Genomic DNA, 16140 nt, shown 5'->3' with positions numbered 1-16140 from the left:
GGAAACCCTACAACACTCCATCTAAGTAACATAGTTCAGTTCAGAAACCTTTGTTAGGCATCAAAAAGAGAATAGCGAAATACAAATAAACAGAATAAGAGAGCTGGAAGGAATGTCCAAAATATATTAGAATACTGTGAACAGAAAAGAGAATCCAAAAGTCCAGAGTATTGGTCAGAAGACTGGCCACCGTTCCCAGTAACATAGGATCCTGATTGTTCAAGAGGTAATTCCGTTTAAAGTTAAGGGGGCAAGCTAAGTAACGTAGTTTTGCCATGAAGTAAAGGGGCGCGTTGTCTGTATTTGGTGTCAAATTGACAGTTGTCTGATCTTAAGTATTATACAGGTAAAAGACAAAGGGACGATCTTCCAGTATGTTTGATGCGACATTTGCGTTACCTTATGAAGCTTCAGCAGCAGTTCTGAAAGTTTTAACGCTTGTCCCAAAATAAGCTTGCACGCAGCAAAATGCTTGTTCAGTTATAGAAGAGATCCTGGCCTTCGGAGTACAGAAAGTGTGGAATATGGTGTGTGTGGGTTTGTGTGTTTACTAGCAGAACCATGTCACGGACCGTGTGAAAGAGAGCAATTTAAAAATAGTATTTTGAGGACTTAGCGACTGGCGTTTCAGCTGTTCACTGTGCACAGGTTGGAAAGGTCAATTTCAGCCATAAACCCTGCTCTTCTGTGTTTTCTAAGGACTTCTAAATATACTGGCTGGGGTGGATTTTCCATGCAGGAAACTAGTTCAGACCGAAGAAGAAGGGTGGGTTTTCTGGGCTGAGTGGCCATGGTCTGGTAGTTTTTGCTTCTAACGTTTCATGCACATTTATGGCTGGTATTTTCAGAGGCATGTCACAGTAAGATAAGTTTCTCTCTGGCACAGTGTGGAGCAATCGTGTGACGGGGTATATGTTTTGCCCACCTCGCAAAGCGGCATTTGCATGTATCAGGGTAGAGTTATTTACATTTGCAGTTGCATGCAATCACGCCACGCTGGACCACGGAGAGAAACACATCTTACTTCGGAAGATGCCAGCCATAGATATGGGCGAAACGTTAGCAGCAAAAACTACCAGACCACGGCCATGCAGCCCGCAAAACCCACAACAGCCGTGAAAGTCTTCAGTGATCCTTCTAAATAAAATCGGCTTTGCATTTTTTAAATAGGAAGCAAACAAGAGCCATCATACACTTCCAGCCGCTCTTGCGAAGTGTCAGATAGCATCTGGCTCTCTAATAACATGCTGACCTCATTTTTCACAAATATGTTTTGCAAGGTTGCTGCACCATTCCTGGTTAAGTGTTGTCATGCGATTCTCGGTGAGTATATAATTACTGCATTTAAGGCCCCAAACAATGATCCACAGTTTCCCTTTGTCTAGCTCTCCGGCAAAAGGTGTCTGTGCCTCCGTCCCTTTCGACACACGTTTCCTTGAACTGCAATCCAACCCGAGAATCTCCCCTCTGTTTCTTTAAGAAACCAGCTAGCTCAGGGTGTCTTAACCCGCTTCACCTAACCTGCTAGCACGGGAAAAAGTTCTTTAAATAATGGATATTAGCTTTTACCAATTAGGATTATAAGCTTCGCAAACAGGGTGGAGATTTCCTGGTTCAGCCAGTCGCTGGGCAGGAGGTGGGGCGTAATGTTCGAGATAGGTTGCACTAAAGTACAGCTCCAAGTGAAGTTAAGCTGGGGTGAAGCAAACAGAAAATTGTGCAGATTTTGTGGGTAGGATTTTGTTGTTTGTTGCCTTCTCCTGTTTGCATGTCTTTGCACTTTGACCCTAAGGCAGTCGTGGTCTGTGTCTCTGGCCGTAGGGTTGTCCATTGTTCGTTTTTTTGTAATGCTTGGCAGGATATTAAAATTTATCCGGGCAAGCACAACAAAAGAGATCTTTGGACAGGAAATAAGGTGGCGAGAGACAAACTTAAAACTCAGTTTGTTTTTTTCCCAGGCCTCCAGTTTAAGTTTTCTTTTTTTATTCTGAAAAGTGGATTTTTTTAATGGTACTGTGAGCTTGTAGGTCTTTTTGCCTGACTGCTATCTCCTAAATCTCCCTGATCTTCTTTTAACCTCTTAACTTCACTGCTTCTGGTGAGACAGGGGAAAAGCAAACCAGATCACAACGTTTGCTGGGCTGTTTAGTGATAGCATCTGCTTTGATCTCTTTTCCCTTCTCTCCCCCCCCCCCCCCACTTTTGGTTTGGGTTTAAATTGTATTTTTAGGATTGTTGTTTCTACAGATGTCACACCAAAAAAGGATGTCTGTTTCTAAGTCACTGGGGAATCCTGGAATTCTTTCCATAGGTGATTGGGTCTAGCAAAATACTGCAGTTTACGTTCACGGTGTGTTCTTTTTCTTTAACTCTGATTTCTCTGAAAACCCGGGGGGGAAAATACAGTGATAGTTTCAACAACTCCCTGACATACAAATGGAATTTCCTGGAGGAGTTGGTGAATATTGCCTCTGAACAAATCTCAAAAATAGTTCGTAGGGTGTGTGTGTGTTTTCTGTATCTCAAGTATGTTTTTGTTTCATCGGTTGGTTTTGAGTAGGAGGCAAAGGCTTACACTTTTGTCGAGGTCCCTCGGAGATGACTGACTCTCTGAACGTGGTTTAATGCTGCATGTCTGGTATTCTAGAGACAACAGGTATTTGTGCCTGTCTAGAGTGCCCTGATCTCTGTCAAGCAAAGATACATGAAAAAGTACATATGAAATCGTTAATTACTTTCAAGCTTACATCAAAACAAAGATTCTCATAGACTGTTTGGAGCAGATATGCTGCATTGAGGGGGTCAGGATCTTGCGGCCCCCAGGAAAACTCACACTTGGCCTTCACTGGCAGTCCCAAGGAAGGAGAGCTGTGTAGGAGTAGTAATTATTGCAGATCGCTGGGGATGAGTGGGTTAAATATTGTTCTGGCCTAGTGTACTCATCTTTGAATGGCCCCTGTATAAACCCTGTTGACCCAAGGAATGTATTAAGTCATGTCCTTTCGGCACATGCAGAATAATGCACTTTCAATCCACTTCCAATGCCCTTTGCAGCTGGATTTTACTGTGTGGAATAGCAAAATCCACTTGCAAACAATTGTGAAAATGGATTGAAAGTGCATTATTCTGCATGTGCAGAAGGGACCTCAGACGAATTAATACACCTCCAACCATGCAGCTTCTGGCAATTGCTGGGAGATTACTCTTCAGGGATCCTATTGCGGGGCAATCCACCTGAAAAAGCAACTCTGCCCTAAAAAATAAACACACCAGTTGCCTGGCGTGGCCTTGAAGATCCCTCGGAGAGGTGGCAGCCATTCTTCTCTTAATTCAAAGCTGCAGAAAAAAGCGGGCATTCCTTTGTGCCAGTCGCCAGCCCCGGAGATTGGTGCTGGGAAACCCTTGGCTTCTCGTGGGATCTCCCTCCGGATCTCAGGAGCGCTGGCATTTTGTTGTTTGCGTGAACTGCTTCAGAGGGGTGGATTTTGCTGCGGTTCATGAAGAAGCGAGTCTTCGGTCCTGTGGATGGAGAGTTTCCATAATGTTTTTCTCTGCAGTTAGGTACTCTCATATAATGGAGAAGGATTGTGACCTGTTGGTGTGTTAGTCTTTTGTGTTCAGTCTGAAGACAATACAAGTTCACTATTTCGCTGGCTTTTTGGAAGATAAGAGTTCTATGCCCATCAGAGCTTCGGGCTTGCATTTGTTAAACAGGAACTGTATCCTTCTCATTCACTCATTGGTACTGCATGGAAGACCTGTTTTAAATGTGGGGCCCCCCGTAAATGCCATTTGAGATTTGGAACAGACAGTGACTCTTCAAAGGAATGTGGAGAGCTCCTAGGCCAGTGGTGGCGAACCTTTGGCACTCAGATGTTATGGACTACAATTCCCATCAGCCCCTGCCAGCATGACCAATTGACCATGCTGGCAGGGGCCGATGGGAATTGTGGTCCATAACATCTGGAGGGCCAAAGGTTCGCCACCACGGTCCTAGGCCTTTTCCACACATACAGGATAACACACTTTCAATCTACTTTCAATGTACTTTGCCACTGGATTTTACCATGTGGAATAGCAAAATCCACTTGCAAACCATTGTGAAAGTGGCTTGAAAGTGCATTATTCTGCTTGTGCGGAAGGGGCCAAAGAGAAGCAATCTGTTTCTCTCGTGGGAATTTCGAACGACCCAGTAAGTCAAAGCTGACTAGTTCTTGGGCACACAAATGCCACCACCCTCTTCAAACAACCCTGGTCCTTGAACTCTTCGTTTCGCAACCCAGCAAACATGAAAGGGGGCACCCCCATACTTCAAAACGCCTGTCACTGATAAGGAACAGCATTTGGGTGGAAGACAAACTCCCATTTGTCCTTTCAGTTTACCATAAGATGGTTTCTCACCACTATGGGATTTGCAACTGGTCAGGGGCGGCAGGCTGATGAATGACAGAGAAAAATGTAGTGGATTGAAAGTGCATTATTCTGCATGTGTGGAAGAGGCCCAAGTTCAGACATTTCAAAATAGGGTTTCTATCCTCCAGGTGGGAGTGAGAGATTTCCCACTATCACAGTGGTTCTCCAAATGACCAAGATACATTCCTCGGGGGGAAAATGGCTGCCATGGAGGGCAGACCCTGCTGAGATCCCTCCCCAAACCCCACTCTGCTCAAGCTTCACGCCCCAAATTCCCAGGGTTTTCCCAACCCAGATCTGGCAACCCTGTGGTGTAAAGCACTTCTCAGCACACGTACATACTCAATGAAGGCAGAATGCATCCAAGGTTAGGGTCCTCCCGCACATTCAGAATAATGCACTTTCAATCTACTTTCACAATTGTTTGCAAGTGTGTTTTGCTGTTCCACACAGCTGCAAAGTGGATTGAAATTGCATTATTCTGCAGGTTCGGGAGGGGCTTAGAAAAACCAACTGCAAGTGATCTAGGAATTTAAAATGTTGCCATCAGATTAGCGTTTTCCCTGTATCCATTGGTTTCTATCTTGACTTGGTAGATCATCATGGACTTTACTTCAAGTGATTTTCCCAGAGTGACTTTTTTCTGTGCCTCTGCAGTAGGAGGACCTAGCAATGTCTACTTAAGAGCATAGTCAGTAAACTTAATCTAACAAATGTTGGGCCCCTTCCGCACATGCAGAATAATGCACTTTCACTCCACTTTCACAATTGTTTGCAAGTGGGTTTTGCTATTCCGCACAGCTGCAAAGTGCATTGAAAGTGGATTGAAAGTGCATTATTCTGCAGGTGCGGAAGGGGCCTTCGAGTTGCACGGGGTATTTCTTTGTGGCAATGTGGTTGGTTATTGGCGAATGGGCAGCTTTATTTGAGAAATAATTGCTCTTGTCCTGTCCTCGTACCAAAGTTGTTTTGCTGTTTGGGCCAGGAGTTTAATTCTTCCTATGCTTGATGCAAAAGCACCACAGTTTCTAGGAAATACAGGGTGGGATTTTATAGTTTACTGGAACAATAAGCAAGACTTCTGAGTCAACCAAACAGCTAATTCCATCAAAGGTATAGGTGAATCAGTCAGGAACAAAAAAAAATCGATCTTGAGATCAGTCTTAAGTTCCTAGATAGACTTGGGAGACTCAGTTTTGACCCCGTTCTCAGGGTTTGTTAGGTGATCTTGGATCAAGTAACGGTATCTGGGTCTAATTTACTTTGCAGGATTGTTGTGGAGACACCGTATATACTCGGGTATAAGTCAACCTGCATATAAGTCGAGGCACTTAATTTTACCACAAAAAAACTGGGAAATTGACTCGCGTATAAATCGTGGGTGGGAAATGCAGCAGCTACTGGTAAATTTCAACAATAAAAATAGATACCAATAAAATTACATTAATTGAGGCATCAGTAGGTTAAATGTTTTTGAATGTTTATTTCAAAGAAAAACAGTAAACTAGCTCTGTAAGAGGAAAAAGGAGTCAACAAAAACAATATGGTCTCAACAATAACTTTAAAAGTACAAAAACCTTAGCTCAACCAGCAACCAAGCTAAAACACAAGAGTTAAAATCCATCAAAACTGGATTTTTGATCAGGGGAGGAATGTTTATGTTAGCAGTACCAACATTTCAGAGTATCTTTAGGAGACCCTCCTGATGATACCACCCAGGTTTGGTGAAGTTTGGTTCAGGGGGTCCAAAGTTATGGACCCTCAAAATGTAGCCCCATCTACTATTAGCTCCTATTGGAAACAATGGGGGTTGGAATACCCCCTAAACCAAACATCACCAAACCTGGCTGGTATCAGCAAGAGATTATTCTGATGATACCACCCAGGTTTGGTGAAGTTTGGTTCAAGGGGTCCAAAGTTATTGACCTTCAAAATGTATCCCCATCTACTATTAGCTCCTATTGGAAACAATGGGGGATGGGGGCAACCTCTTTGGGGGTCCATAACATTGGACTCCTTGAACCAATCTTTACCAAACTTGGGTGGTATCATCAGGAGTGTCACCTGATGATATCCTGAAATTTTGGTGCCGCTAGCCTAAAAACTGCGCCCCCTGACAGCCGACAAAGTAAAAACTCTGAAATATTTTTTTAAATACAGCTGACTTGTTATAAGTCATTATAACTCGACTGATACACGAGCATATACGGTAATTAGGATAGTGTGTGTTTCGCCTTGAATTTGGAAGGAGGACAGGGCATTAATATAGGGATATAGTTATTGCAAACAGTAGTCGAGGTGACAGATTTATTTTTAGTCTGTGCAAGCCAATCTCCAGTGGAAGGAGGCCATACGATTTAGCATTGCTGCCCTTTAAAAAAAATGACACATTCAAGAAAGAGGCTTCATCCTGACAGGTATGAATGAACCATCAAAGTAGTACAGAACGGCTGATGAGCTCAGAGAGACTTTGCAGTGATCTCCCCATCAATGTCTTTCTGGAATACTTTCCGTCTCAAGGTCTGTTTACAAAAATGCTTGGGTAAATATTCGAAATAATTTAATACATTCAGAGCCAGTCGGCGCCTGCTCTGAATATACTTCCATGTGATCCGTCACTGAAAATGTACAAAGGACTGGTGGAACCTATACTTTGATCCTGTTGTCTCTCAAGCTCCTCTTTCCATTTCCTGTTTCCTAAATATAAAAGTTCATACCTTATGAAAAAGTTCATACCTTACCTAACAAGCCTGGCCCTCAGTGATAACTGTGGACAGATTTCTCCCTCATGATTGGAGCCCCTTTCCTTAAAAAAAGATTCAGATGAATTTTGCTAATTCTATGTAAAACCTGGGTGGTTAATAATGTTAGGAGCTGGTCGGGTTTTTGGCCTCTTGGCCAGCTTCGGTTTTCCCTGCCCACCCCTACATAAAATTATTGGTGCTGCTACAGAAGTTACATTTTTTGCATTCAGCATTATCCAGATTTGTCCTCTGCCTTTCTTCCCAGTGAGCGCCACCAAAATGGCTCACAGTTAAAATGAGCGTTAGCAAATCATTGTCGTGAAAGCAATTTATACCCAAACAAAAATACATATTTTTTAAAAACACAGGAAAACCATACGTAAAACATGGGGCGGGAACGACACAGGTATCAAAGAAGTCTTCACCTGCTGATATCCTTGAGGATTCTGTAATTTTGGCGTCAAGTTTTTGTCTTTAAGTTGCTGCCTACTTAATTCCAGAAGTCAGAGGCATATGGGGTCTTGGGAGGGGGCTGCATCAGTTGTGTACGTGCGGCAATAGCTGGTCCTTCAGGTATGCTGGTCTCAAGCCATATAGGGCTTTCAGTGTTAATACCAGCACTTTGAATACTCATCTCCCAGTCTTAAAGAAAGAATTATGTGTGTCATATACCAGCAACATCAAGGCCCCTTCCGCACATGCAGAGTAATGCACATTCAATCCACTTTCACAATTGTTTGAAAGTGGATTTTTCTATTCTGCAAAGTAAAATCCAGCTGCAAAGTGCATTGAAAGTGGACTAAAAGTGCATTATTCTGCATGTGCGGAAGGGGCCCAAGTTCTGCGTTGGGGCAAAGTTCTTTGCAGAAAAGTGCCTTCTTCTCTCCCTGAAGCAGCCGTGTGTACCAAGTCATGGTTTCTTGCATATTGCAGGAAAAGATTTTGCCCCCGTCTAGGAGTTACATCACTGCCCCAAAACATATACATTTTGGCCAAGGACACCCTATCTGTATATGTCAAATATATAAAATAAGGTTAATTGTGTGTGTTTTGCTGAGTTCTGAAATGGGGGATTGGACTCTGGAGCCCAGTGGTTGTGTGAGTTATCTGGGCTGCCACAGACCTGCATTTCCTGGCTGTGAAATTAAGATAATCATGGTGAACATTATAGGATGTCAGGATACATGATAGAAAGGTTCTGGAGTACTCTGTGTACTAAGGGTATATTCAAACATCAGGCAAAATCTCTCTTCTCCTGAGACAGGCGCAAATTTGGTGATGTTAAAGGCATCCTGGTTTGAGAAACCTCAAGTCCAGCTCCTGTTTTCTGTGAGCTCTGAATGCAGGATTTTTTGACTGTTACAAAGAAGAAGAAGAGGATGAGTTTGGATTTATATCCCCCCTTTCTCTCCTGTAAGGAGACTGAAAGGGGCTTACAATCTCCTTTCCCCCCACCCAACAAACACCCTGTGAGATGTGTGAAGGTGAGAGAGCTCCGAAGAACTGTGACTAGCCCAAGGTCACCCAGCTGGTACGTGTTGGAGTGCACAAGCTAATGTGGATCACCAGATAAGCCTCTAAAGCTCAAGTGCCAGAGCAGAGAATCAAACCCGGTTCTCCAGATTAGAGTGCACCTGCTCTTAACCACTACACCATGTTCGATGGCAATTCCAAATCCTTGTTGGAGTACAGAAACAAACTCCAGTTTCTCCAGCTAGCTTGATTTTGGAATTGGACTCAAGACGTCTCAAACCAGGAAGTCTTCAGTTCAGCTCTGTCTGGAAGACAGGCTTTCGTAAAAGTTGCAAATAACTTGGAATAATGATCAGAGGGGGTTTTGCATACATCTGGCTAGCAACAGAGGCTGGGAAAACGCCTCGTGAGCAAGGGACGTGGCATACTGCCACACCATGACGTCTTCATCCCCGTATTTTGTACCCCGTGCCAAGATCAGCCTGGAGTTTATCCTTCTGCCGTGTGTCATTCTCCTGTTGCTCTGCTGGATTCACGAGCATTAGGAACATGTGAAGAAAATCTCATCCTTTGATTTGCACATTTGGATAGCAAAAATTTTATTGGGGTTGGGTCACGTATCTCTGCCTTGACCTGGATGTCTGTAGGCTCGCCTGATTTCATCAGATCTCTGAAGTGAAGCAGGGTTGGCCCTGGCAGGAATTTGGATGAGTGACCTCCAAGGAATACCAGTGTTGTGCCAAGGAGGCAGGCCTTAAAAACGGTACCGAGGTCGTCCGTAAGTCAGCTATGACTTGACGGCACAGCCACGCACCCACATACATATTTGTCGCCCTATTTAAGGCGTCACTGCGTTTGCTCCATTGCCCTTTATCTTTAACTGGAAAATGAAGTCATTCCATATAGGATCTGTAATAAAGAGCAGCAGAGGGGCTGTGGTTAAGATCAGGTGCTCTGTAATCTGGAGAACCGGGTTTGATTCTCCGCTCTGCCAATTGAGCTGTGGAGGCTTATCTGGTGATCCACATTAGCTTGTGCACTCCAACACATGTGACCTTGGGCGAGTCATAGTTCTTTGGAGGTCTCTCAGCGCCTCCGACCTCACAGGGTGTTTGTTGTGGGGGCGGGAAGGGAAAGGAGATGGTAAGCCCCTTTGAGTCTCCTTACAGGAGAGAAAGGGGGGATATAAATACAAACTCTTCTTCTTCTCCTCTAAAGAAGTCATAACTGAACTCAGATTTTTACTGTGACATGTTATCGTCAGTGGCGTTAAATTGTTTTTTTCTAAAAACAGGTTAAACGTATGTGCATTGCAGACCTGTTATAAACCATAGACCTAAGATTGGTATTGCACAAAAGTTGTCTTCCTGTATGAGTGGGGGAAGCCAGATTTTACTCGCTGCATGCTCCTCGGTTATTTACACGGTTCCAGACCTTGCTTGCCTAGTTATTCCTGAATTTCTGATGTTTGAAAATGGAGACACAAAGGTCTTTATTACTTCTTCTTCCCTTTAGTCCTCCTTCAGGGCAGTTGTGTGCGGCCCTGTGTCCGCAGACTGTAGACGTCTTGAACTTTGTGCTCTGGTCAAAGTGTAGAAATTGAAACCTTCCACGTTGCTAGGAGAGGGAGCAGCAAACTCTTGGAGTGTATCTTTAGAGTAGTCAAACCAAACAAAAGAGCTCGCTTGCTGCTGCAAAGTTGTGTTTGGACAGTTTAGAACAGTGATGGCGAACCTTTTCGAGACCGGGTGCCCAAACTGCAACCCAAAACCCACTTATTTATTGCAAAGTGCCGACACGGCCATTTAACCTGAATACTGAGGTTTTAGTTTAGAAAAAACGGTTGGCTCCGAGGTGTGCGTTACTCAGGAGTAAGCTTGGTGGTAGTCGGTGCCTTTGCTTTGAAGCAACCGTGCATCTCTTCCAACTGGTGAATCACGACCCTGGGAGGGTTTACTCAGAAGCAAGCCCCATTGCCAGCAACTGAGCTTACTCCCAGGTAAAGGATCACACTTTAGTTCTTTGCATGAAAATCAGTGGGGTTTAACAGCGCTTAACAGGATTGCCTACACTGTTTCCCCAAAACTTGGTCTTAGGTTTAATGCTAATAATCGAGCCCAGTGGCCCAGGCCAGCCTAGATGTGTGTGTGTGTGGGGGGGGGCACTCTGTTTGTGCGTGCCCACAGAGAGGGCTTTGAGTGCCACCTCTGGCACCTGTGCCATAGGTTCGCCACCACTGGTTTAGAAGAATGGTTGTCGAGCTCCATGTTGGGGGCTGTGATGGGTTGAAACTTGCCTCAAAAAAATGATCTGACTTATTGGATTTATCCCCCGAACCCAGAGGTGGGATCCAACCAGTTCTCACCACTTCTCTAGAAGTGGTTACTAATTTTTTCTGAGTGCCGAGAAGGGGTTACTAAAGCAACCTCCCTGCCCAATAGGGACTGGAGGTGCGTGTGTGTGGCGGCGCCACTGTTTGAATCCCACCGCCATCGGAACCTGTCATTAAAATGTTTGGATCCCACCACTGCCCGAACCTGTTGGTATAATAGGGACGTCCCCTAGCTCCCTAGTGAATACCTGGCGGCCAGAAAATAAAGTTTTGGAGTTGGATCTTGAGTGACTACGCAAAGAAGTGACCGAGGTGCTGAGATGTAATATTAACTAGGTTATCCTGTAGTAGAAAGTTGGGTGTCTGGAGGCTGTACCAATGCTAATTAAAAACAATTCCAACAGAACTTGCTGATATTTTGAATATTTTTAAAAAAACATCAGGGCCTGTGTGTGTTTGTGCCTTTACAGCTGGCTTATGGTGACCCCGGATGGGTTTTCAAGACATGAGACATTCAGAGGGGATTTTCGATTGCCCACCTCCACATCACAACCCTGGTTGGTATTCCTTGGAGGTCTCCCATTCAAATACTCACCAGGACTGACCCTGGTTAGCATCTGAGATCTCGTAACATCAGGCTGGCTGGCCTGGGGTTTCGTGAGTTCTGGATACTTTCTGATGTTTTAGCTCAGAGCTTGGTATTTCCACACGCCTGAACGTAATTGCATATGGTACAGTCCTTCCCCATGTGGTACAGTCCTTCCTGGACTATACTATGTTAGGCTGTAGATAGGGCTTAAATGATTATATACGTCTTTTAAAAAATCATCGTTTGGGGTAAGATGTTTGAAAATAATTTTGGTGTAGCTCTGGAGGAATTGTGCCACATGTTTAGCTCTGCCCTCTCGGTGTGAATCAGTGATATTTTGAGGCCTATTTAGCCAGGGTCAGGTAGCTAGCGTGGGAACAGTGACCCTGTGACAGTTCTTTTGTTACAACAGGTGACTTATTGCTTGGGTAATAACGGTCAGCCCGTAATGGTTGCAAATGGAGGCATAGCACTTGCCAAGTTAAGCGTGGGGATTAAGTAATACCTGAATGTAAACCCAGAGCTGGGTTCTCCAGATTAGAGTGCCCCCTGCTCTTAACCACTACGCCGTGCTGGCTCACGGCTGAAAAGTTTCAGAGTTCCAAAGTTGAGATATTAGAGATGTTAAGACTTTTCTTTTGTCTAGCTCTGTGGTGGCAAACCTTTGGCACTCCAGATGTTATGGACTACAATTCCCATCAGCCCCTGCCAGCATGGCCAATTGGCCATGCTGGCAGGGGCTGATGGGAATTGTAGTCCATAACATCTGGAGTGCCAAAGGTTCGCCACCACTGGCAGCTTCTCTGTCAAATAACATAAGATAATTCTTTTAGATGTTATCCATATAAGATCTATATATCAATATAAGATACTTCTATATAAGATACTGTATAACATCTATATAAGATACTTCTTTTTTCATTAAAAAAAACTTTATTTAACATAGTTATGACAAACAACGCAAAACAAACAACATGTAACAAACAATACAAATCAGTTCAAAATGAATACAAAATACTTAAGAACTCTCTTCGGAAGTACATATCTTACATTACAACAACATAAACCTTCTAATTATGTACTGATTCATTTCACTTATATCCACTTCCGACTAACCCAAAATTTCTTCAGCTTTCTCTTTCTTCACCTAGATCCAGCTCTTCTTTTACTTCCTTTACATAAAAAAACCAAAATATTTATTATATCAACCGTATATCTTTAGGAACTGTGATTGAATCAGCTACTACTATAAATCATAATACATTTGCCGTCCTTTTGTTTATTAACATATTCTAAGAAGGGATATCATATATATACTACTACTTGTAGAAAAGGTGCTCTTATAGGTTGCTCTTGGACAAGTACGTTTGTAACTTGGTAACTGGCTATCATACAATGGTATGATAACTGGATTGGTAACTGGCTATCATACAATGCTCAGCGCTAGAGCTTTGTGAAGCGATTAAAGGTTCTCATCTTCTGTATTCAAAGTTTAACCAAATTTGGTGCTAATTTAGATCCAGGGGTCAGTTTTCACTAATTCGAGGGGAATGTGTGTCCCACCCCCGAAGTTTATCTCTGTTTTAGCTCAGAACTTGATATTTCCACATGCCTGAACGTAATTGCATATGGTACAGTCCTTCCCCACAAGGTACTGTCCTTCCCGGACTATACTGTGCTAGTCTCTAGTTAGGGCTTAAGTGATTATATATGCCTTTTTAAAAAATCATTGTTTGGACTTCTATTTCTGGTGGTTCTCTATCTCCAGGATAAGGGTTTGAGGGAGCATTTTCAGGCTTCAGGCAGACAGGAAGAGGCAAGGATACCCTACTCTAGTGAGGGAAATGCTTTCAATTAACAAAGATTTACCAAGTCATTACAGTGGGTGTGCATTGGCAATGGCAACTGACTGCGGCGGGTGGGGGGCTCCCATCTAAATGCTTCCCAGGGCTGGCCCTGCTTAGCTTTTGAGATCTGATGAGTGTGTGTCAAGACCACGGCACAGGGATGTTGTGTTGGCAACTACTCCGTATCTGCCATAATTTACAGTTCAGAATATTTTTGAAGAACAATTTAGGCTTAAAGTTTGGGACCTATGTGGAACTGACATTCACAAATATTGCTAAGTTGTGCCCTTTGGCACTCAAAGACTAGGCTTTTGCGCAGAAGACAGTAGCAGAGTCTCAAGTTTACTTGCGTAGCGTCATTCTGAAGTGGTAATGCTCCCACTCGAAACTTTCTAGAAACTTCTTTTCTCCCAGCTGGAAATCCAGTTTCAGCTCTGAACCGACACGAGACACAAACGCCTCTCTGAAACCTTTTTTCTCCCAGCTAGAAACCCAAGTTGGCCATTTCAGCTCTGAACTGACATGAGACACAAACGCCTTTCTGAAACCTCTTTTCTCCCAGCTGAATACCCAAGTTGGCCATTTTAGCTCTGAACTGACACAAGACCCAAACGCCTCCCTCATGTGAAACTGTGTCTGAGTTCAGCATGTGCATCTCCTTATCAAATCACTCCTCTTGATCCGAAGGAGTTGAGTTGGCTCACGAGTAACCTCTTAAACAGCAGCTCAGCTTGCAGATTGTACTGTGGTTCAGACTCTGGAAAGCTTGGTATCCGGTTCTCCGTAGGAGTCTCTGCCTCTTAGCTGACATGGCTTCGGATCATGACTAATTTGACATGACACAGAATTGTGTTGAACGTGACCTCTGTAGGCTTCGTCATAGACTGTGTGTCAACAGGTTCATACCCTCATTCTGCTGATTACCTAATTTAATATTTTTCCCCGTCTGCCCCACCCTTCCCCATCATCAATGAGTCTTTCTGCCTGTTGCTTGGCTCTGTAGAATTGCCAGCCATTCACCCTGCAATTAAGTATTGGCAGAACCCTGCTAATCAGATGGTTTGGCTCAGAGTACAGCTCTGCTATGTTGACGATGTTAAGTATTCATGTATGTTTACAACAGCCTTGCTGGGTAGGTCTCTACTACCTCTCCTGCTTCAAATCGGGGGAAGACTGGTTTGAGATTTGAACTGCGGTCTCATGGCACATGCTCTCGAGTGCTGCATTATAGCGGCTCTCAAAAATATTAAAAATGCTATTCCATTGCTGCTTTTGTGTTTTAGTAAAACAGTACAGGAAAGCAGGTGGGTAAGAACCTCTTAAAAAGGTTTAAGAGGTTCTTTTAGAGCAGGTGTCTGCAACCTGTGGCTCTCCAGAGCTGGGCTGATGGGAATTGCAGTCCATGAACCGCTGGAGAGCCGCAGGTTGCAGAACCCTGTTTTAGAGGAATGTTAAAATAAGTTCTATATTATATTTTAACTTTTAACCTCTATGTAAAAATTTGGAATTTGGGCTTTTATGAATTATTGTATTACTGGTTGTTACCTGTAAACATTAATTAATTGATTGATTAATTAATTAATTCCATTGCGCTATGAAGTTCTAAAAAAGATTTAAGTATGTTTGTATCTTTCTGGTGTGCTTCCGTATAGAAACTTGTACCTAAACCCGGTGCAGTCTCAATCCTCCAGTTGCGTGCTGCCACTTTCAATAAAACGGAACATGAAATATGGACTGTTTCTGGCGCTAGGCTGAAGTATTACAATGATGCATGGTTCCTCAGCCACGCCATCCAGGGCATAGTAGATGTCGGGCCGCGGATCCATTTAATGGATGTTTATAGCTCAGGGTGAAAGATTTCTCAGTCGATAAAGACAGCTTACCAGGGTCATGTTGAAACACTGTTGAGTTTGAATACTTGGCGTCAACTCACGGTGATACCTTTGCTTAGTTGCTTGAGTCATGGCACCATCTTTGGCCTCAATGGCCGGCCAGGTAGTCTACTTTTGAAGCATTTCTTGATACTTCAGGCTTTGGGAAGCGTGATTCACAACTGCTACATGCAGCTGCAGTCTTGGTAACAACGACTTCTCTGGTAACGGACTTGTCTAATCCTCTCAAGCGGCAAGAATTTTCTAAACGGGATAGGGAGGTACAAACGCTCACGAGCTGGAAAAGCAAAGATGGTTAATTAGATTTGGGGTTGTTTTCCTTTCAGCAATACTATGTGCAACGTATGACTAATGTACCTACGTGTCAAAATAATGCGGGCCAGTCATTCTTAAGGTATTAATGCGCAAGTCTGAAGTATTTTAGTAAGCACAAGACTGTGGGTGTATTTTGTATGTATTTCCATTTTTTAGAGATATTTCCTTCTTCAAGTTCAGTCTCCGCCCCACAAAGCTGTAAACTGGCAGGGTGGCTCAGACAGTCACAATCTGTGGTTGTTATCTCAGATCTTTGGGGGGGAAATCCTGACTGTATGAACAAGGCAAAGGATACACAACCTTTTGAGCAGCAAGCCTACACTCTGTGTTGGACAAAGTATCTCTCATTCAAAATCCGTACCTGCCGTGTGGGTTGTTCTGACTTCGATGGGCCAAGCTTACCTGATTTCATCTGGTCTTAGAAGCTGAGCAAGGTCAGCCATGGATAGTAAATGGATGGAAGTCCACCAGGGAATATCAGGTTGTTATGCAGAGGAAGGCAATGGCAAACCACCTCTGCTAGTCCCTTTTCTAG

General features: G+C 43.6%; 1 protein-coding gene across 1 annotated transcript in view; it reads left to right on the top strand.

Moving 5' to 3' along the window:
- The first annotated feature begins 1627 nt into the window (after positions 1–1627).
- The window catches only part of ZFAND6 (zinc finger AN1-type containing 6), a 62341-nt gene continuing 47828 nt past the window's right edge, over positions 1628–16140 (top strand). The window contains 1 exon segment of the mRNA XM_048481643.1: positions 1628–1732. The gene's annotated coding sequence lies outside the window, so the exon portion shown is untranslated.

This window comes from Sphaerodactylus townsendi, linkage group LG17 (assembly GCF_021028975.2).
Source record: "Sphaerodactylus townsendi isolate TG3544 linkage group LG17, MPM_Stown_v2.3, whole genome shotgun sequence".
Lineage (NCBI taxonomy): Eukaryota > Metazoa > Chordata > Lepidosauria > Squamata > Sphaerodactylidae > Sphaerodactylus > Sphaerodactylus townsendi.
Note: the sequence above shows the minus strand (reverse complement) of the source record. Positions and strands in the feature narration are given on the sequence as shown.